Here is a 22201-nt window from a genome sequence, read left to right as displayed (position 1 = left end):
TCCGACTTTCACGCCGCGGCGCTGTCGTCGCGTCTCCTGCTATTCTTGCACAGCTCGATTTCCCGATCACGCTGGTAAGCCGCATTTAGCGAAGAAGCAATATTTTTTTATGCTCTTTGTGTTGAAATGTTCTCTGAACTACCGCGGGGTCCCGTACAAAGCCCTTTTTTGGAAAAAGTGTAGGGAAATAAATGTATTCTATAAAAACGTACGCTTTTACTGTTTATAAAGTTTCAAGTGGCAAATTGCAAAAAAGGGCTTTGTACGGGACCCCGCGATAGTTCAGAGAACATTTCAACACAAAGAGCATCAAATAATATTGCTTCTTCGCTAAATGCGGCTTACCCGCGTGATAGTTGTAAAGCTGAACAATTCGTATTCCAACATGGCTGCTTCGCCATCGCGCTTTCCGACTTTCACGCCGCGGCGCTGTCGTCGCGTCTCCTGCTATTCTTGCACAGCTCGATTTCCCGATCACGCGGGTAAGCCGCATTTAGCGAAGAAGCAATATTTTTTTATGCTCTTTGTGTTGAAATGTTCTCTGAAGTATCGCGGGGTCCCGTACAGAGCCCTTTTTTGGGAAAAATGTAGGGAAAGAAATTTATTCTATAAAAACGTACGCTTTTACTGTTTATAAAGTTTCAAGAGGCGAATTGCAAAAAAGGGCTTTGTACGGGACCCCGCGATTGTTCTGAGAACATTTCAACACAAAGACCATCAAATAATATTGCTTCTTCGCTAAATGCGGCTTACCCGCGTGATAGTTATAAAGCTGAACAATTCGTATTCCAACATGGCTGCTTCGCTATCGCGCTCTCCGACTTTCCGCCGCGGCGCTGTCGTCGCGTCTCCTGCTATTCTTGCACAGCTCCATTTCCCGATCACGCGGATAAGCCGCATTTAGCGAAGAAGCAATATTTTTTTATGCTGTTTGTGTTGAAATGTTCTCTGAACTACCGAGGGGTCCCGTACAAAGCCCTTTTTTGGAAAAAGTGTACGGAAATAAATTTATTCTATAAAAACGTACGCTTTTACTGTTTATAAAGTTTCAAGAGGCGAATTGCAACAAAGGGCTTTGTACGGGACCCCGCGATAGTTCAGAGAACATTTCAACACAAAGACCATCAAATAATATTGCTTCTTCGATAAATGCGGCTTACCCGCGTGATAGTTGTAAAGCAGAACAATTCGTATTCCAACATGGCTGCTTCGCCATCGCGCTTACCGACTTTCCGCCGCGGCGCTGTCGTCGCGTCTCCTGCTATTCTTGCACAGCTCGATTTACCGATCACGCGGATAAGCCGCATTTAGCGAGAAGCAATATTTTTTTATGCTGTTTGTGTTGAAATGTTCTCTGAACTACCGAGGGGTCCCGTACAAAGCCCTTTTTTGGAAAAAGTGTACGGAAATAAATTTATTCTATAAAAACGTACGCTTTTACTGTTTATAAAGTTTCAAGAGGCGAATTGCAACAAAGGGCTTTGTACGGGACCCCGCGATAGTTCAGAGAACATTTCAACACAAAGACCATCAAATAATATTGCTTCTTCGCTAAATGCGGCTTACCCGCGTGATAGTTATAAAGCTCAACAATTCGTATTCCAACATGGCTGCTTCGCTTTCGCGCTTACCGACTTTCCGCCGCGGCGCTGTCGTCGCGTCTCCTGCTATTCTTGCACAGCTCCATTTCCCGATCACGCGGATAAGCCGCATTTAGCGAAGAAGCAATATTTTTTGATGCTCTTTGTGTTGAAATGTTCTCTGAACTACCGCGGGGTCCCGTACAAAGCCCTTATTTGGAAAAAGTGTAAGGAAATAAATTTATTCTATAAAAACGTACGCTTTTACTGTTTATAAAGTTTCAAGAGGCGAATTGCAACAAAGGGCTTTGTACGGGACCCCGCGATAGTTCAGAGAACATTTCAACACAAAGAGCATCAAATAATATTGCTTCTTCGCTAAATGCGGCTTACCCGCGTGATAGTTGTAAAGCTGAACAATTCGTATTCCAACATGGCTGCTTCGCCATCGCGCTTTCCGACTTTCCTGCCGCGGCGCTGTCGTCGCGTCTCCTTCTATTCTTGCACAGCTCGATTTCCCGATCACGCGGGTAAGCCGCATTTAGCGAAGAAGCAATATTTTTTTATGCTCTTTGTGTTGAAATGTTCTCTGAAGTATCGCGGGGTCCCGTACAGAGCCCTTTTTTGGGAAAAATGTAGGGAAAGAAATTTATTCTATAAAAACGTACGCTTTTACTGTTTATAAAGTTTCAAGAGGCGAATTGCAAAAAATGGCTTTGTACGGGACCCCGCGATAGTTCAGAGAACATTTCAACACAAAGAGCATCAAATAATATAGCTTCTTCGCTAAATGCGGCTTACCCGCGTGATAGTTGTAAAGCTGAACAATTCGTATTCCAACATGGCTGCTTCGCCATCGCGCTTTCCGACTTTCACGCCGCGGCGCTGTCGTCGCGTCTCCTGCTATTCTTGCACAGCTCGATTTCCCGATCACGCGGGTAAGCCGCATTTAGCGAAGAAGCAATATTTTTTTATGCTCTTTGTGTTGAAATGTTCTCTGAAGTATCGCGGGGTCCCGTACAGAGCCCTTTTTTGGGAAAAATGTAGGGAAAGAAATTTATTCTATAAAAACGTACGCTTTTACTGTTTATAAAGTTTCAAGAGGCGAATTGCAAAAAAGGGCTTTGTACGGGACCCCGCGATAGTTCAGAGAACATTTCAACACAAAGAGCATCAAATAATATTGCTTCTTCGCTAAATGCGGCTTACCCGCGTGATAGTTGTAAAGCTGAACAATTCGTATTCCAACATGGCTGCTTCGCCATCGCGCTTTCCGATTTTCACGCCGCGGCGCTGTCGTCGCGTCTCCTGCTATTCTTGCACAGCTCGATTTCCCCATCACGCGGGTAAGCCGCATTTAGCGAAGAAGCAATATTTTTTTATGCTCTTTGTGTTGAAATGTTCTCTGAAGTATCGCGGGGTCCCGTACAGAGCCCTTTTTTGGGAAAAATGTAGGGAAAGAAATTTATTCTATAAAAACGTACGCTTTTACTGTTTATAAAGTTTCAAGAGGCGAATTGCAAAAAAGGGCTTTGTACGGGACCCCGCGATAGTTCAGAGAACATTTCAACACAAAGAGCATCAAATAATATTGCTTCTTCGCTAAATGCGGCTTACCCGCGTGATAGTTGTAAAGCTGAACAATTCGTATTCCAACATGGCTGCTTCGCTATCGCGCTTTCCGACTTTCCGCCGCGGCGCTGTCGTCGCGTCTCCTGCTATTCTTGCACAGCTCCATTTCCCGATCACGCGGATAAGCCGCATTTAGCGAAGAAGCAATATTTTTTTATGCTGTTTGTGTTGAAATGTTCTCTGAACTACCGCGGGGTCCCGTACAAAGCCCTTTTTTGGAAAAAGTGTAGGGAAATAAATGTATTCTATAAAAACGTACGCTTTTACTGTTTATAAAGTTTCAAGTGGCAAATTGCAAAAAAGGGCTTTGTACGGGACCCCGCGATAGTTCAGAGAACATTTCAACACAAAGAGCATCAAATAATATTGCTTCTTCGCTAAATGCGGCTTACCCGCGTGATAGTTGTAAAGCTGAACAATTCGTATTCCAACATGGCTGCTTCGCCATCGCGCTTTCCGACTTTCACGCCGCGGCGCTGTCGTCGCGTCTCCTGCTATTCTTGCACAGCTCGATTTCCCGATCACGCTGGTAAGCCGCATTTAGCGAAGAAGCAATATTTTTTTATGCTCTTTGTGTTGAAATGTTCTCTGAACTACCGCGGGGTCCCGTACAAAGCCCTTTTTTGGGAATAGTGTAGGGAAATAAATGTATTCTATAAAAACGTACGCTTTTACTGTTTATAAAGTTTCAAGAGGCAAATTGCAAAAAAGGGCTTTGTACGGGACCCCGCGATAGTTCAGAGAACATTTCAACACAAAGAGCATCAAATAATATTGCTTCTTCGCTAAATGCGGCTTACCCGCGTGATAGTTGTAAAGCTGAACAATTCGTATTCCAACATGGCTGCTTCGCCATCGCGCTTTCCGACTTTCACGCCGCGGCGCTGTCGTCGCGTCTCCTGCTATTCTTGCACAGCTCGATTTCCCGATCACGCGGGTAAGCCGCATTTAGCGAAGAAGCAATATTTTTTTATGCTCTTTGTGTTGAAATGTTCTCTGAAGTATCGCGGGGTCCCGTACAGAGCCCTTTTTTGGGAAAAATGTAGGGAAAGAAATTTATTCTATAAAAACGTACGCTTTTACTGTTTATAAAGTTTCAAGAGGCGAATTGCAAAAAAGGGCTTTGTACGGGACCCCGCGATTGTTCTGAGAACATTTCAACACAAAGACCATCAAATAATATTGCTTCTTCGCTAAATGCGGCTTACCCCCGTGATAGTTATAAAGCTGAACAATTCGTATTCCAACATGGCTGCTTCGCTATCGCGCTTTCCGACTTTCCGCCGCGGCGCTGTCGTCGCGTCTCCTGCTATTCTTGCACAGCTCCATTTCCCGATCACGCGGATAAGCCGCATTTAGCGAAGAAGCAATATTTTTTTATGCTCTTTGTGTTGAAATGTTCTCTGAAGTATCGCGGGGTCCCGTACAGAGCCCTTTTTTGGGAAAAATGTAGGGAAAGAAATTTATTCTATAAAAACGTACGCTTTTACTGTTTATAAAGTTTCAAGAGGCGAATTGCAAAAAAGGGCTTTGTACGGGACCCCGCGATTGTTCTGAGAACATTTCAACACAAAGACCATCAAATAATATTGCTTCTTCGCTAAATGCGGCTTACCCGCGTGATAGTTATAAAGCTGAACAATTCGTATTCCAACATGGCTGCTTCGCTATCGCGCTTTCCGACTTTCCGCCGCGGCGCTGTCGTCGCGTCTCCTGCTATTCTTGCACAGCTCCATTTCCCGATCACGCGGATAAGCCGCATTTAGCGAAGAAGCAATATTTTTTTATGCTGTTTGTGTTGAAATGTTCTCTGAACTACCGCGGGGTCCCGTACAAAGCCCTTTTTTGGAAACAGTGTAGGGAAATAAATGTATTCTATAAAAACGTACGCTTTTACTGTTTATAAAGTTTCAAGTGGCAAATTGCAAAAAAGGGCTTTGTACGGGACCCCGCGATAGTTCAGAGAACATTTCAACACAAAGAGCATCAAATAATATTGCTTCTTCGCTAAATGCGGCTTACCCGCGTGATAGTTGTAAAGCTGAACAATTCGTATTCCAACATGGCTGCTTCGCCATCGCGCTTTCCGACTTTCACGCCGCGGCGCTGTCGTCGCGTCTCCTGCTATTCTTGCACAGCTCGATTTCCCGATCACGCGGGTAAGCCGCATTTAGCGAAGAAGCAATATTTTTTGATGCTCTTTGTGTTGAAATGTTCTCTGAAGTATCGCGGGGTCCCTTACAGAGCCCTTTTTTGGGAAAAATGTAGGGAAAGAAATTTATTCTATAAAAACGTACGCTTTTACTGTTTATAAAGTTTCAAGAGGCGAATTGCAAAAAATGGCTTTGTACGGGACCCCGCGATAGTTCAGAGAACATTTCAACACAAAGAGCATCAAATAATATTGCTTCTTCGCTAAATGCGGCTTACCCGCGTGATAGTTCTAAAGCTGAACAATTCGTATTCCAACATGGCTGCTTCGCCATCGCGCTTTCCGACTTTCACGCCGCGGCGCTGTCGTCGCGTCTCCTGCTATTCTTGCACAGCTCGATTTCCCGATCACGCGGGTAAGCCGCATTTAGCGAAGAAGCAATATTTTTTTATGCTCTTTGTGTTGAAATGTTCTCTGAAGTATCGCGGGGTCCCGTACAGAGCCCTTTTTTGGGAAAAATGTAGGGAAAGAAATTTATTCTATAAAAACGTACGCTTTTACTGTTTATAAAGTTTCAAGAGGCGAATTGCAAAAAAGGGCTTTGTACGGGACCCCGCGATTGTTCTGAGAACATTTCAACACAAAGACCATCAAATAATATTGCTTCTTCGCTAAATGCGGCTTACCCGCGTGATAGTTATAAAGCTGAACAATTCGTATTCCAACATGGCTGCTTCGCTATCGCGCTTTCCGACTTTCCGCCGCGGCGCTGTCGTCGCGTCTCCTGCTATTCTTGCACAGCTCCATTTCCCGATCACGCGGATAAGCCGCATTTAGCGAAGAAGCAATATTTTTTTATGCTGTTTGTGTTGAAATGTTCTCTGAACTACCGCGGGGTCCCGTACAAAGCCCTTTTTTGGAAAAAGTGTACGGAAATAAATTTATTCTATAAAAACGTACGCTTTTACTGTTTATAAAGTTTCAAGAGGCGAATTGCAACAAAGGGCTTTGTACGGGACCCCGCGATAGTTCAGAGAACATTTCAACACAAAGACCATCAAATAATATTGCTTCTTCGATAAATGCGGCTTACCCGCGTGATAGTTGTAAAGCAGAACAATTCGTATTCCAACATGGCTGCTTCGCCATCGCGCTTACCGACTTTCCGCCGCGGCGCTGTCGTCGCGTCTCCTGCTATTCTTGCACAGCTCGATTTCCCGATCACGCGGATAAGCCGCATTTAGCGAGAAGCAATATATTTTGATGCTCTTTGTGTTGAAATGTTCTCTGAACTACCGCGGGGTCCCGTACAAAGCCCTTTTTTGGAAAAAGTGTACGGAAATAAATTTATTCTATAGAAACGTACGCTTTTACTGTTTATAAAGTTTCAAGAGGCGAATTGCAAAAAAGGGCTTTGTACGGGACCCCGCGATAGTTCAGAGAACACTTCAACACAAAGAGCATCAAATAATATTGCTTCTTCGCTAAATGCGGCTTACCCGCGTGATAGTTATAAAGCTCAACAATTCGTATTCCAACATGGCTGCTTCGCTTTCGCGCTTACCGACTTTCCGCCGCGGCGCTGTCGTCGCGTCTCCTGCTATTCTTGCACAGCTCCATTTCCCGATCACGCGGATAAGCCGCATTTAGCGAAGAAGCAATATTTTTTTATGCTCTTTGTGTTGAAATGTTCTCTGAAGTATCGCGGGGTCCCGTACAGAGCCCTTTTTTGGGAAAAATGTAGGGAAAGAAATTTATTCTATAAAAACGTACGCTTTTACTGTTTATAAAGTTTCAAGAGGCGAATTGCAAAAAAGGGCTTTGTACGGGACCCCGCGATTGTTCTGAGAACATTTCAACACAAAGACCATCAAATAATATTGCTTCTTCGCTAAATGCGGCTTACCCGCGTGATAGTTATAAAGCTGAACAATTCGTATTCCAACATGGCTGCTTCGCTATCGCGCTTTCCGACTTTCCGCCGCGGCGCTGTCGTCGCGTCTCCTGCTATTCTTGCACAGCTCCATTTCCCGATCACGCGGATAAGCCGCATTTAGCGAAGAAGCAATATTTTTTTATGCTGTTTGTGTTGAAATGTTCTCTGAACTACCGCGGGGTCCCGTACAAAGCCCTTTTTTGGAAAAAGTGTAGGGAAATAAATGTATTCTATAAAAACGTACGCTTTTACTGTTTATAAAGTTTCAAGTGGCAAATTGCAAAAAAGGGCTTTGTACGGGACCCCGCGATAGTTCAGAGAACATTTCAACACAAAGAGCATCAAATAATATTGCTTCTTCGCTAAATGCGGCTTACCCGCGTGATAGTTGTAAAGCTGAACAATTCGTATTCCAACATGGCTGCTTCGCCATCGCGCTTTCCGACTTTCACGCCGCGGCGCTGTCGTCGCGTCTCCTGCTATTCTTGCACAGCTCGATTTCCCGATCACGCGGGTAAGCCGCATTTAGCGAAGAAGCAATATTTTTTTATGCTCTTTGTGTTGAAATGTTCTCTGAAGTATCGCGGGGTCCCTTACAGAGCCCTTTTTTGGGAAAAATGTAGGGAAAGAAATTTATTCTATAAAAACGTACGCTTTTACTGTTTATAAAGTTTCAAGAGGCGAATTGCAAAAAATGGCTTTGTACGGGACCCCGCGATAGTTCAGAGAACATTTCAACACAAAGAGCATCAAATAATATTGCTTCTTCGCTAAATGCGGCTTACCCGCGTGATAGTTCTAAAGCTGAACAATTCGTATTCCAACATGGCTGCTTCGCCATCGCGCTTTCCGACTTTCACGCCGCGGCGCTGTCGTCGCGTCTCCTGCTATTCTTGCACAGCTCGATTTCCCGATCACGCGGGTAAGCCGCATTTAGCGAAGAAGCAATATTTTTTTATGCTCTTTGTGTTGAAATGTTCTCTGAAGTATCGCGGGGTCCCGTACAGAGCCCTTTTTTGGGAAAAATGTAGGGAAAGAAATTTATTCTATAAAAACGTACGCTTTTACTGTTTATAAAGTTTCAAGAGGCGAATTGCAAAAAAGGGCTTTGTACGGGACCCCGCGATTGTTCTGAGAACATTTCAACACAAAGACCATCAAATAATATTGCTTCTTCGCTAAATGCGGCTTACCCGCGTGATAGTTATAAAGCTGAACAATTCGTATTCCAACATGGCTGCTTCGCTATCGCGCTTTCCGACTTTCCGCCGCGGCGCTGTCGTCGCGTCTCCTGCTATTCTTGCACAGCTCCATTTCCCGATCACGCGGATAAGCCGCATTTAGCGAAGAAGCAATATTTTTTTATGCTGTTTGTGTTGAAATGTTCTCTGAACTACCGCGGGGTCCCGTACAAAGCCCTTTTTTGGAAAAAGTGTACGGAAATAAATTTATTCTATAAAAACGTACGCTTTTACTGTTTATAAAGTTTCAAGAGGCGAATTGCAACAAAGGGCTTTGTACGGGACCCCGCGATAGTTCAGAGAACATTTCAACACAAAGACCATCAAATAATATTGCTTCTTCGATAAATGCGGCTTACCCGCGTGATAGTTGTAAAGCAGAACAATTCGTATTCCAACATGGCTGCTTCGCCATCGCGCTTACCGACTTTCCGCCGCGGCGCTGTCGTCGCGTCTCCTGCTATTCTTGCACAGCTCGATTTCCCGATCACGCGGATAAGCCGCATTTAGCGAGAAGCAATATATTTTGATGCTCTTTGTGTTGAAATGTTCTCTGAACTACCGCGGGGTCCCGTACAAAGCCCTTTTTTGGAAAAAGTGTACGGAAATAAATTTATTCTATAGAAACGTACGCTTTTACTGTTTATAAAGTTTCAAGAGGCGAATTGCAAAAAAGGGCTTTGTACGGGACCCCGCGATAGTTCAGAGAACACTTCAACACAAAGAGCATCAAATAATATTGCTTCTTCGCTAAATGCGGCTTACCCGCGTGATAGTTATAAAGCTCAACAATTCGTATTCCAACATGGCTGCTTCGCTTTCGCGCTTACCGACTTTCCGCCGCGGCGCTGTCGTCGCGTCTCCTGCTATTCTTGCACAGCTCCATTTCCCGATCACGCGGATAAGCCGCATTTAGCGAAGAAGCAATATTTTTTGATGCTCTTTGTGTTGAAATGTTCTCTGAACTACCGCGGGGTCCCGTACAAAGCCCTTATTTGGAAAAAGTGTAAGGAAATAAATTTATTCTATAAAAACGTACGCTTTTACTGTTTATAAAGTTTCAAGAGGCGAATTGCAACAAAGGGCTTTGTACGGGACCCCGCGATAGTTCAGAGAACATTTCAACACAAAGAGCATCAAATAATATTGCTTCTTCGCTAAATGCGGCTTACCCGCGTGATAGTTGTAAAGCTGAACAATTCGTATTCCAACATGGCTGCTTCGCCATCGCGCTTTCCGACTTTCCTGCCGCGGCGCTGTCGTCGCGTCTCCTTCTATTCTTGCACAGCTCGATTTCCCGATCACGCGGGTAAGCCGCATTTAGCGAAGAAGCAATATTTTTTTATGCTCTTTGTGTTGAAATGTTCTCTGAAGTATCGCGGGGTCCCGTACAGAGCCCTTTTTTGGGAAAAATGTAGGGAAAGAAATTTATTCTATAAAAACGTACGCTTTTACTGTTTATAAAGTTTCAAGAGGCGAATTGCAAAAAATGGCTTTGTACGGGACCCCGCGATAGTTCAGAGAACATTTCAACACAAAGAGCATCAAATAATATAGCTTCTTCGCTAAATGCGGCTTACCCGCGTGATAGTTGTAAAGCTGAACAATTCGTATTCCAACATGGCTGCTTCGCCATCGCGCTTTCCGACTTTCACGCCGCGGCGCTGTCGTCGCGTCTCCTGCTATTCTTGCACAGCTCGATTTCCCGATCACGCGGGTAAGCCGCATTTAGCGAAGAAGCAATATTTTTTTATGCTCTTTGTGTTGAAATGTTCTCTGAAGTATCGCGGGGTCCCGTACAGAGCCCTTTTTTGGGAAAAATGTAGGGAAAGAAATTTATTCTATAAAAACGTACGCTTTTACTGTTTATAAAGTTTCAAGAGGCGAATTGCAAAAAAGGGCTTTGTACGGGACCCCGCGATAGTTCAGAGAACATTTCAACACAAAGAGCATCAAATAATATTGCTTCTTCGCTAAATGCGGCTTACCCGCGTGATAGTTGTAAAGCTGAACAATTCGTATTCCAACATGGCTGCTTCGCCATCGCGCTTTCCGATTTTCACGCCGCGGCGCTGTCGTCGCGTCTCCTGCTATTCTTGCACAGCTCGATTTCCCCATCACGCGGGTAAGCCGCATTTAGCGAAGAAGCAATATTTTTTTATGCTCTTTGTGTTGAAATGTTCTCTGAAGTATCGCGGGGTCCCGTACAGAGCCCTTTTTTGGGAAAAATGTAGGGAAAGAAATTTATTCTATAAAAACGTACGCTTTTACTGTTTATAAAGTTTCAAGAGGCGAATTGCAAAAAAGGGCTTTGTACGGGACCCCGCGATTGTTCTGAGAACATTTCAACACAAAGACCATCAAATAATATTGCTTCTTCGCTAAATGCGGCTTACCCGCGTGATAGTTATAAAGCTGAACAATTCGTATTCCAACATGGCTGCTTCGCTATCGCGCTTTCCGACTTTCCGCCGCGGCGCTGTCGTCGCGTCTCCTGCTATTCTTGCACAGCTCCATTTCCCGATCACGCGGATAAGCCGCATTTAGCGAAGAAGCAATATTTTTTTATGCTGTTTGTGTTGAAATGTTCTCTGAACTACCGCGGGGTCCCGTACAAAGCCCTTTTTTGGAAAAAGTGTACGGAAATAAATTTATTCTATAAAAACGTACGCTTTTACTGTTTATAAAGTTTCAAGAGGCGAATTGCAACAAAGGGCTTTGTACGGGACCCCGCGATAGTTCAGAGAACATTTCAACACAAAGACCATCAAATAATATTGCTTCTTCGATAAATGCGGCTTACCCGCGTGATAGTTGTAAAGCAGAACAATTCGTATTCCAACATGGCTGCTTCGCCATCGCGCTTACCGACTTTCCGCCGCGGCGCTGTCGTCGCGTCTCCTGCTATTCTTGCACAGCTCCATTTCCCGATCACGCGGATAAGCCGCATTTAGCGAAGAAGCAATATTTTTTTATGCTGTTTGTGTTGAAATGTTCTCTGAACTACCGCGGGGTCCCGTACAAAGCCCTTTTTTGGAAAAAGTGTACGGAAATAAATTTATTCTATAAAAACGTACGCTTTTACTGTTTATAAAGTTTCAAGAGGCGAATTGCAACAAAGGGCTTTGTACGGGACCCCGCGATAGTTCAGAGAACATTTCAACACAAAGAGCATCAAATAATATTGCTTCTTCGCTAAATGCGGCTTACCCGCGTGATAGTTGTAAAGCAGAACAATTCGTATTCCAACATGGCTGCTTCGCCATCGCGCTTACCGACTTTCCGCCGCGGCGCTGTCGTCGCGTCTCCTGCTATTCTTGCACAGCTCCATTTCCCGATCACGCGGATAAGCCGCATTTAGCGAAGAAGCAATATTTTTTGATGCTCTTTGTGTTGAAATGTTCTCTGAACTACCGCGGGGTCCCGTACAAAGCCCTTATTTGGAAAAAGTGTAAGGAAATAAATTTATTCTATAAAAACGTACGCTTTTACTGTTTATAAAGTTTCAAGAGGCGAATTGCAACAAAGGGCTTTGTACGGGACCCCGCGATAGTTCAGAGAACATTTCAACACAAAGAGCATCAAATAATATTGCTTCTTCGCTAAATGCGGCTTACCCGCGTGATAGTTGTAAAGCTGAACAATTCGTATTCCAACATGGCTGCTTCGCCATCGCGCTTTCCGACTTTCCTGCCGCGGCGCTGTCGTCGCGTCTCCTTCTATTCTTGCACAGCTCGATTTCCCGATCACGCGGGTAAGCCGCATTTAGCGAAGAAGCAATATTTTTTTATGCTCTTTGTGTTGAAATGTTCTCTGAAGTATCGCGGGGTCCCGTACAGAGCCCTTTTTTGGGAAAAATGTAGGGAAAGAAATTTATTCTATAAAAACGTACGCTTTTACTGTTTATAAAGTTTCAAGAGGCGAATTGCAAAAAATGGCTTTGTACGGGACCCCGCGATAGTTCAGAGAACATTTCAACACAAAGAGCATCAAATAATATAGCTTCTTCGCTAAATGCGGCTTACCCGCGTGATAGTTGTAAAGCTGAACAATTCGTATTCCAACATGGCTGCTTCGCCATCGCGCTTTCCGACTTTCACGCCGCGGCGCTGTCGTCGCGTCTCCTGCTATTCTTGCACAGCTCGATTTCCCGATCACGCGGGTAAGCCGCATTTAGCGAAGAAGCAATATTTTTTTATGCTCTTTGTGTTGAAATGTTCTCTGAAGTATCGCGGGGTCCCGTACAGAGCCCTTTTTTGGGAAAAATGTAGGGAAAGAAATTTATTCTATAAAAACGTACGCTTTTACTGTTTATAAAGTTTCAAGAGGCGAATTGCAAAAAAGGGCTTTGTACGGGACCCCGCGATAGTTCAGAGAACATTTCAACACAAAGAGCATCAAATAATATTGCTTCTTCGCTAAATGCGGCTTACCCGCGTGATAGTTGTAAAGCTGAACAATTCGTATTCCAACATGGCTGCTTCGCCATCGCGCTTTCCGATTTTCACGCCGCGGCGCTGTCGTCGCGTCTCCTGCTATTCTTGCACAGCTCGATTTCCCCATCACGCGGGTAAGCCGCATTTAGCGAAGAAGCAATATTTTTTTATGCTCTTTGTGTTGAAATGTTCTCTGAAGTATCGCGGGGTCCCGTACAGAGCCCTTTTTTGGGAAAAATGTAGGGAAAGAAATTTATTCTATAAAAACGTACGCTTTTACTGTTTATAAAGTTTCAAGAGGCGAATTGCAAAAAAGGGCTTTGTACGGGACCCCGCGATAGTTCAGAGAACATTTCAACACAAAGAGCATCAAATAATATTGCTTCTTCGCTAAATGCGGCTTACCCGCGTGATAGTTGTAAAGCTGAACAATTCGTATTCCAACATGGCTGCTTCGCCATCGCGCTTTCCGAATTTCCGCCGCGCCGCTGTCGTCGCGTCTCCTGCTATTCTTGCACAGCTCCATTTCCCGATCACGCGGGTAAGCCGCATTTAGCGAAGAAGCAATATTTTTTGATGCTCTTTGTGTTGAAATGTTCTCTGAACTACCGCGGGGTCCCGTACAAAGCCCTTTTTTGGAAAAAGTGTACCGAAATAAATTTATTCTATAAAAACGTACGCTTTTACTGGTTATAAAGTTTCAAGAGGCGAATTGCAAAAAAGGGCTTTGTACGGGACCCCGCGATAGTTCAGAGAACATTTCAACACAAAGAGCATCAAATAATATTGCTTCTTCGCTAAATGCGGCTTACCCGCGTGATAGTTATAAAGCTGAACAATTCGTATTCCAACATGGCTGCATCGCTATCGCGCTTTCCGACTTTCCGCCGCGGCGCTGTCGTCGCGTCTCCTCCTATTCTTGCACAGCTCGATTTCCCGATCACGCGGGTAAGCCGCATTTAGCGAAGAAGCAATATTTTTTGATGCTCTTTGTGTTGAAATGTTCTCTGAACTACCGCGGGGTCCCGTACAAAGCCCTTTTTTGGAAAAAGTGTACCGAAAAAAATTTATTCTATAAAAACGTACGCTTTTACTGTTTATAAAGTTTCAAGAGGCGAATTGCAAAAAAGGGCTTTGTACGGGACCACGCGATAGTTCAGGGAACATTTCAACACAAAGAGCATCAAGTAATATTGCTTCTTCGCTAAATGCGGCTTACCCGCGTGATAGTTGTAAAGCTGAACAATTCGTATTCCAACATGGCTGCTTCGCCATCGCGCTTTCCGACTTTCCGCCGCGGCGCTGTCGTCGCGTCTCCTGCTATTCTTGCACAGCTCCATTTCCCGATCACGCGGGTAAGCCGCATTTAGCGAAGAAGCAATATTTTTTTATGCTCTTTGTGTTGAAATGTTCTCTGAAGTATCGCGGGGTCCCGTACAGAGCCCTTTTTTGGGAAAAATGTAGGGAAAGAAATTTATTCTATAAAAACGTACGCTTTTACTGTTTATAAAGTTTCAAGAGGCGAATTGCAAAAAAGGGCTTTGTACGGGACCCCGCGATAGTTCAGAGAACATTTCAACACAAAGAGCATCAAATAATATTGCTTCTTCGCTAAATGCGGCTTACCCGCGTGATAGTTGTAAAGCTGAACAATTCGTATTCCAACATGGCTGCTTCGCCATCGCGCTTTCCGAATTTCCGCCGCGCCGCTGTCGTCGCGTCTCCTGCTATTCTTGCACAGCTCCATTTCCCGATCACGCGGGTAAGCCGCATTTAGCGAAGAAGCAATATTTTTTGATGCTCTTTGTGTTGAAATGTTCTCTGAACTACCGCGGGGTCCCGTACAAAGCCCTTTTTTGGAAAAAGTGTACCGAAATAAATTTATTCTATAAAAACGTACGCTTTTACTGGTTATAAAGTTTCAAGAGGCGAATTGCAAAAAAGGGCTTTGTACGGGACCCCGCGATAGTTCAGAGAACATTTCAACACAAAGAGCATCAAATAATATTGCTTCTTCGCTAAATGCGGCTTACCCGCGTGATAGTTGTAAAGCTGAACAATTCGTATTCCAACATGGCTGCTTCGCCATCGCGCTTTCCGACTTTCCGCCGCGGCGCTGTCGTCGCGTCTCCTGCTATTCTTGCACAGCTCCATTTCCCGATCACGCGGGTAAGCCGCATTTAGCGAAGAAGCAATATTTTTTGATGCTCTTTGTGTTGAAATGTTCTCTGAACTACCGTGGGGCCCCGTACAAAGCCCTTTTTTGGAAAAAGTGTACCGAAATAAATTTATTCTATAAAAACGTACGCTTTTACTGTTTATAAAGTTTCAAGAGGCGAATTGCAAAAAAGGGCTTTGTACGGGACCCCGCGATAGTTCAGAGAACATTTCAACACAAAGAGCATCAAATAATGTTGCTTCTTCGCTAAATGCGGCTTACCCGCGTGATAGTTATAAAGCTGAACAATTCGTATTCCAACATGGCTGCTTCGCTATCGCGCTTTCCGACTTTCCTGCCGCGGCGCTGTCGTCGCGTCTCCTGCTATTCTTGCACAGCTCGATTTCCCGATCACGCGGGTAAGCCGCATTTAGCGAAGAAGCAATATTTTTTTATGCTCTTTGTGTTGAAATGTTCTCTGAAGTATCGCGGGGTCCCGTACAGAGCCCTTTTTTGGGAAAAATGTAGGGAAAGAAATTTATTCTATAAAAACGTACGCTTTTACTGTTTATAAAGTTTCAAGAGGCGAATTGCAAAAAATGGCTTTGTACGGGACCCCGCGATAGTTCAGAGAACATTTCATCACAAAGAGCATCAAATAATATTGCTTCTTCGCTAAATGCGGCTTACCCGCGTGATAGTTGTAAAGCTGAACAATTCGTATTCCAACATGGCTGCTTCGCCATCGCGCTGTCCGATTTTCACGCCGCGGCGCTGTCGTCGCGTCTCCTGCTATTCTTGCACAGCTCGATTTCCCGATCACGCGGGTAAGCCGCATTTAGCGAAGAAGCAATATTTTTTTATGCTCTTTGTGTTGAAATGTTCTCTGAAGTATCGCGGAGTCCCGTACAGAGCCCTTTTTTGGGAAAAATGTAGGGAAAGAAATTTATTCTATAAAAACGTACGCTTTTACTGTTTATAAAGTTTCAAGAGGCGAATTGCAAAAAAGGGCTTTGTACGGGACCCCGCGATTGTTCTGAGAACATTTCAACACAAAGACCATCAAATAATATTGCTTCTTCGCTAAATGCGGCTTACCCGCGTGATAGTTATAAGGCTGAACAATTCGTATTCCAACATGGCTGCTTCGCTATCGCGCTTTCCGACTTTCCTGCCGCGGCGCTGTCGTCGCGTCTTCTGCTATTCTTGCACAGCTCGTTTTACCGATCACGCGGGTAAGCCGCATTTAGCGAAGAAGCAATATTTTTTTATGCTCTTTGTGTTGAAATGTTCTCTGAACTACCGCCGGGTCCCGTACAAAGCCCTTTTTTGGAAAAAGTGTACCGAATTAAATTTATTCTATAAAAACGTACGCTTTTACTGTTTATAATGTTTCAAGAGGCGAATTGCAAAAAAGGGCTTTGTACGGGACCCCGCGATAGTTCAGAGAACATTTCAACACAAAGAGCATCAAATAATATTGCTTCTTCGCTAAATGCGGCTTACCCGCGTGATAGTTATAAAGCTGAACAATTCGTATTCCAACATGGCTGCTTCGCTATCGCGCTTTCCGACTTTCCTGCCGCGGCGCTGTCGTCGCGTCTTCTGCTATTCTTGCACAGCTCGTTTTACCGATCACGCGGGTAAGCCGCATTTAGCGAAGAAGCAATATTTTTTTATGCTCTTTGTGTTGAAATGTTCTCTGAACTACCGCCGGGTCCCGTACAAAGCCCTTTTTTGGAAAAAGTGTACCGAATTAAATTTATTCTATAAAAACGTACGCTTTTACTGTTTATAATGTTTCAAGAGGCGAATTGCAAAAAAGGGCTTTGTACGGGACCCCGCGATAGTTCAGAGAACATTTCAACACAAAGAGCATCAAATAATATTGCTTCTTCGCTAAATGCGGCTTACCCGCGTGATAGTTATAAAGCTGAACAATTCGTATTCCAACATGGCTGCTTCGCCATCGCGCTTTCCGACTTTCCGCCGCGGCGCTGTCGTCGCGTCTCCTGCTATTCTTGCACAGCTCCATTTCCCGATCACGCGGGTAAGCCGCATTTAGCGAAGGAGCAATATTTTTTGATGCTCTTTGTGTTGAAATGTTCTCTGAACTACCGCGGGGTCCCGTACAAAGCCCTTTTTTGGAAAAAGTGTACCGAAATAAATTTATTCTATAAAAACGTACGCTTTTACTGTTTATAAAGTTTCAAGAGGCAAATTGCAAAAAAGGGCTTTGTACGGGACCCCGCGATAGTTCAGAGAACATTTCAACACAAAGAGCATCAAATAATATTGCTTCTTCGCTAAATGCGGCTTACCCGCGTGATAGTTATAAAGCTGAACAATTCGTATTCCAACATGGCTGCTTCGCTATCGCGCTTTCCGACTTTCCTGCCGCGGCGCTGTCGTCGCGTCTTCTGCTATTCTTGCACAGCTCGTTTTACCGATCACGCGGGTAAGCCGCATTTAGCGAAGAAGCAATATTTTTTTATGCTCTTTGTGTTGAAATGTTCTCTGAACTACCGCCGGGTCCCGTACAAAGCCCTTTTTTGGAAAAAGTGTACCGAATTAAATTTATTCTATAAAAACGTACGCTTTTACTGTTTATAATGTTTCAAGAGGCGAATTGCAAAAAAGGGCTTTGTACGGGACCCCGCGATTGTTCTGAGAACATTTCAACACAAAGACCATCAAATAATATTGCTTCTTCGCTAAATGCGGCTTACCCGCGTGATAGTTGTAAAGCTGAACAATTCGTATTCCAACATGGCTGCTTCGCCATCGCGCTTTCCGACTTTCCGCCGCGGCGCTGTCGTCGCGTCTCCTGCTATTCTTGCACAGCTCCATTTCCCGATCACGCGGGTAAGCCGCATTTAGCGAAGGAGCAATATTTTTTGATGCTCTTTGTGTTGAAATGTTCTCTGAACTACCGCGGGGTCCCGTACAAAGCCCTTTTTTGGAAAAAGTGTACCGAAATAAATTTATTCTATAAAAACGTACGCTTTTACTGTTTATAAAGTTTCAAGAGGCAAATTGCAAAAAAGGGCTTTGTACGGGACCCCGCGATAGTTCAGAGAACATTTCAACACAAAGAGCATCAAATAATATTGCTTCTTCGCTAAATGCGGCTTACCCGCGTGATAGTTGTAAAGCTGAACAATTCGTATTCCAACATGGCTGCTTCGCTATCGCGCTTTCCGACTTTCCTGCCGCGGCGCTGTCGTCGCGTCTCCTGCTATTCTTGCACAGCTCGTTTTCCCGATCACGCGGGTAAGCCGCATTTAGCGAAGAAGCAATATTTTTTTATGCTCTTTGTGTTGAAATGTTCTCTGAACTACCGCCGGGTCCCGTACAAAGCCCTTTTTTGGGAAAAGTGTAGGGAAATAAATGTATTCTATAAAAACGTACGCTTTTACTGTTTATAAAGTTTCAAGTGGCAAATTGCAAAAAAGGGCTTTGTACGGGACCCCGCGATAGTTCAGAGAACATTTCAACACAAAGAGCATCAAATAATATTGCTTCTTCGCTAAATGCGGCTTACCCGCGTGATAGTTGTAAAGCTGAACAATTCGTATTCCAACATGGCTGCTTCGCCATCGCGCTTTCCGACTTTCACGCCGCGGCGCTGTCGTCGCGTCTCCTGCTATTCTTGCACAGCTCGATTTCCCGATCACGCGGGTAAGCCGCATTTAGCGAAGAAGCAATATTTTTTTATGCTCTTTGTGTTGAAATGTTCTCTGAAGTATCGCGGGGTCCCGTACAGAGCCCTTTTTTGGGAAAAATGTAGGGAAAGAAATTTATTCTATAAAAACGTACGCTTTTACTGTTTATAAAGTTTCAAGAGGCGAATTGCAAAAAATGGCTTTGTACGGGACCCCGCGATAGTTCAGAGAACATTTCAACACAAAGAGCATCAAATAATATTGCTTCTTCGCTAAATGCGGCTTACCCGCGTGATAGTTCTAAAGCTGAACAATTCGTATTCCAACATGGCTGCTTCGCCATCGCGCTTTCCGACTTTCACGCCGCGGCGCTGTCGTCGCGTCTCCTGCTATTCTTGCACAGCTCGATTTCCCGATCACGCGGGTAAGCCGCATTTAGCGAAGAAGCAATATTTTTTTATGCTCTTTGTGTTGAAATGTTCTCTGAAGTATCGCGGGGTCCCGTACAGAGCCCTTTTTTGGGAAAAATGTAGGGAAAGAAATTTATTCTATAAAAACGTACGCTTTTACTGTTTATAAAGTTTCAAGAGGCGAATTGCAAAAAAGGGCTTTGTACGGGACCCCGCGATAGTTCAGAGAACATTTCAACACAAAGAGCATCAAATAATGTTGCTTCTTCGCTAAATGCGGCTTACCCGCGTGATAGTTGTAAAGCTGAACAATTCGTATTCCAACATGGCTGCTTCGCTATCGCGCTTTCCGACTTTCCTGCCGCGGCGCTGTCGTCGCGTCTCCTGCTATTCTTGCACAGCTCGTTTTCCCGATCACGCGGGTAAGCCGCATTTAGCGAAGAAGCAATATTTTTTTATGCTCTTTGTGTTGAAATGTTCTCTGAACTACCGCCGGGTCCCGTACAAAGCCCTTTTTTGGGAAAAGTGTAGGGAAATAAATGTATTCTATAAAAACGTACGCTTTTACTGTTTATAAAGTTTCAAGAGGCAAATTGCAAAAAAGGGCTTTGTACGGGACCCCGCGATAGTTCAGAGAACATTTCAACACAAAGAGCATCAAATAATATTGCTTCTTCGCTAAATGCGGCTTACCCGCGTGATAGTTGTAAAGCTGAACAATTCGTATTCCAACATGGCTGCTTCGCCATCGCGCTTTCCGACTTTCACGCCGCGGCGCTGTCGTCGCGTCTCCTGCTATTCTTGCACAGCTCGATTTCCCGATCACGCGGGTAAGCCGCATTTAGCGAAGAAGCAATATTTTTTTATGCTCTTTGTGTTGAAATGTTCTCTGAAGTATCGCGGGGTCCCGTACAGAGCCCTTTTTTGGGAAAAATGTAGGGAAAGAAATTTATTCTATAAAAACGTACGCTTTTACTGTTTATAAAGTTTCAAGAGGCGAATTGCAAAAAATGGCTTTGTACGGGACCCCGCGATAGTTCAGAGAACATTTCATCACAAAGAGCATCAAATAATATTGCTTCTTCGCTAAATGCGGCATACCCGCGTGATAGTTGTAAAGCTGAACAATTCGTATTCCAACATGGCTGCTTCGCCATCGCGCTTTCCGATTTTCACGCCGCGGCGCTGTCGTCGCGTCTTCTGCTATTCTTGCACAGCTCGATTTCCCGATCACGCGGGTAAGCCGCATTTAGCGAAGAAGCAATATTTTTTTATGCTCTTTGTGTTGAAATGTTCTCTGAAGTATCGCGGGGTCCCGTACAGAGCCCTTTCTTGGGAAAAATGTAGGGAAAGAAATTTATTCTATAAAAACGTACGCTTTTACTGTTTATAAAGTTTCAAGAGGCGAATTGCAAAAAAGGGCATTGTACGGGACCCCGCGATTGTTCTGAGAACATTTCAACACAAAGACCATCAAATAATATTGCTTCTTCGCTAAATGCGGCTTACCCGCGTGATAGTTGTAAAGCTGAACAATTCGTATTCCAACATGGCTGCTTCGCCATCGCGCTTTCCGAATTTCCGCCGCGCCGCTGTCGTCGCGTCTCCTGCTATTCTTGCACAGCTCCATTTCCCGATCACGCGGGTAAGCCGCATTTAGCGAAGAAGCAATATTTTTTGATGCTCTTTGTGTTGAAATGTTCTCTGAACTACCGCGGGGTCCCGTACAAAGCCCTTTTTTGGAAAAAGTGTACCGAAATAAATTTATTCTATAAAAACGTACGCTTTTACTGGTTATAAAGTTTCAAGAGGCGAATTGCAAAAAAGGGCTTTGTACGGGACCCCGCGATAGTTCAGAGAACATTTCAACACAAAGAGCATCAAATAATATTGCTTCTTCGCTAAATGCGGCTTACCCGCGTGATAGTTATAAAGCTGAACAATTCGTATTCCAACATGGCTGCATCGCTATCGCGCTTTCCGACTTTCCGCCGCGGCGCTGTCGTCGCGTCTCCTCCTATTCTTGCACAGCTCGATTTCCCGATCACGCGGGTAAGCCGCATTTAGCGAAGAAGCAATATTTTTTGATGCTCTTTGTGTTGAAATGTTCTCTGAACTACCGCGGGGTCCCGTACAAAGCCCTTTTTTGGAAAAAGTGTACCGAAAAAAATTTATTCTATAAAAACGTACGCTTTTACTGTTTATAAAGTTTCAAGAGGCGAATTGCAAAAAAGGGCTTTGTACGGGACCACGCGATAGTTCAGGGAACATTTCAACACAAAGAGCATCAAGTAATATTGCTTCTTCGCTAAATGCGGCTTACCCGCGTGATAGTTGTAAAGCTGAACAATTCGTATTCCAACATGGCTGCTTCGCCATCGCGCTTTCCGACTTTCCGCCGCGGCGCTGTCGTCGCGTCTCCTGCTATTCTTGCACAGCTCCATTTCCCGATCACGCGGGTAAGCCGCATTTAGCGAAGAAGCAATATTTTTTGATGCTCTTTGTGTTGAAATGTTCTCTGAACTACCGTGGGGCCCCGTACAAAGCCCTTTTTTGGAAAAAGTGTACCGAAATAAATTTATTCTATAAAAACGTACGCTTTTACTGTTTATAAAGTTTCAAGAGGCGAATTGCAAAAAAGGGCTTTGTACGGGACCCCGCGATAGTTCAGAGAACATTTCAACACAAAGAGCATCAAATAATGTTGCTTCTTCGCTAAATGCGGCTTACCCGCGTGATAGTTATAAAGCTGAACAATTCGTATTCCAACATGGCTGCTTCGCTATCGCGCTTTCCGACTTTCCTGCCGCGGCGCTGTCGTCGCGTCTCCTACTATTCTTGCACAGCTCGATTTCCCGATCACGCGGGTAAGCCGCATTTAGCGAAGAAGCAATATTTTTTTATGCTCTTTGTGTTGAAATGTTCTCTGAAGTATCGCGTTGTCCCGTACAGAGCCCTTTTTTGGGAAAAATGTAGGGAAAGAAATTTATT

Source organism: Lasioglossum baleicum, chromosome 4 (assembly GCF_051020765.1).
Source record: "Lasioglossum baleicum chromosome 4, iyLasBale1, whole genome shotgun sequence".
Lineage (NCBI taxonomy): Eukaryota > Metazoa > Arthropoda > Insecta > Hymenoptera > Halictidae > Lasioglossum > Lasioglossum baleicum.
The sequence above is the reverse complement of the archived record's forward strand: the minus strand, read 5'-3'. Positions refer to the sequence as shown.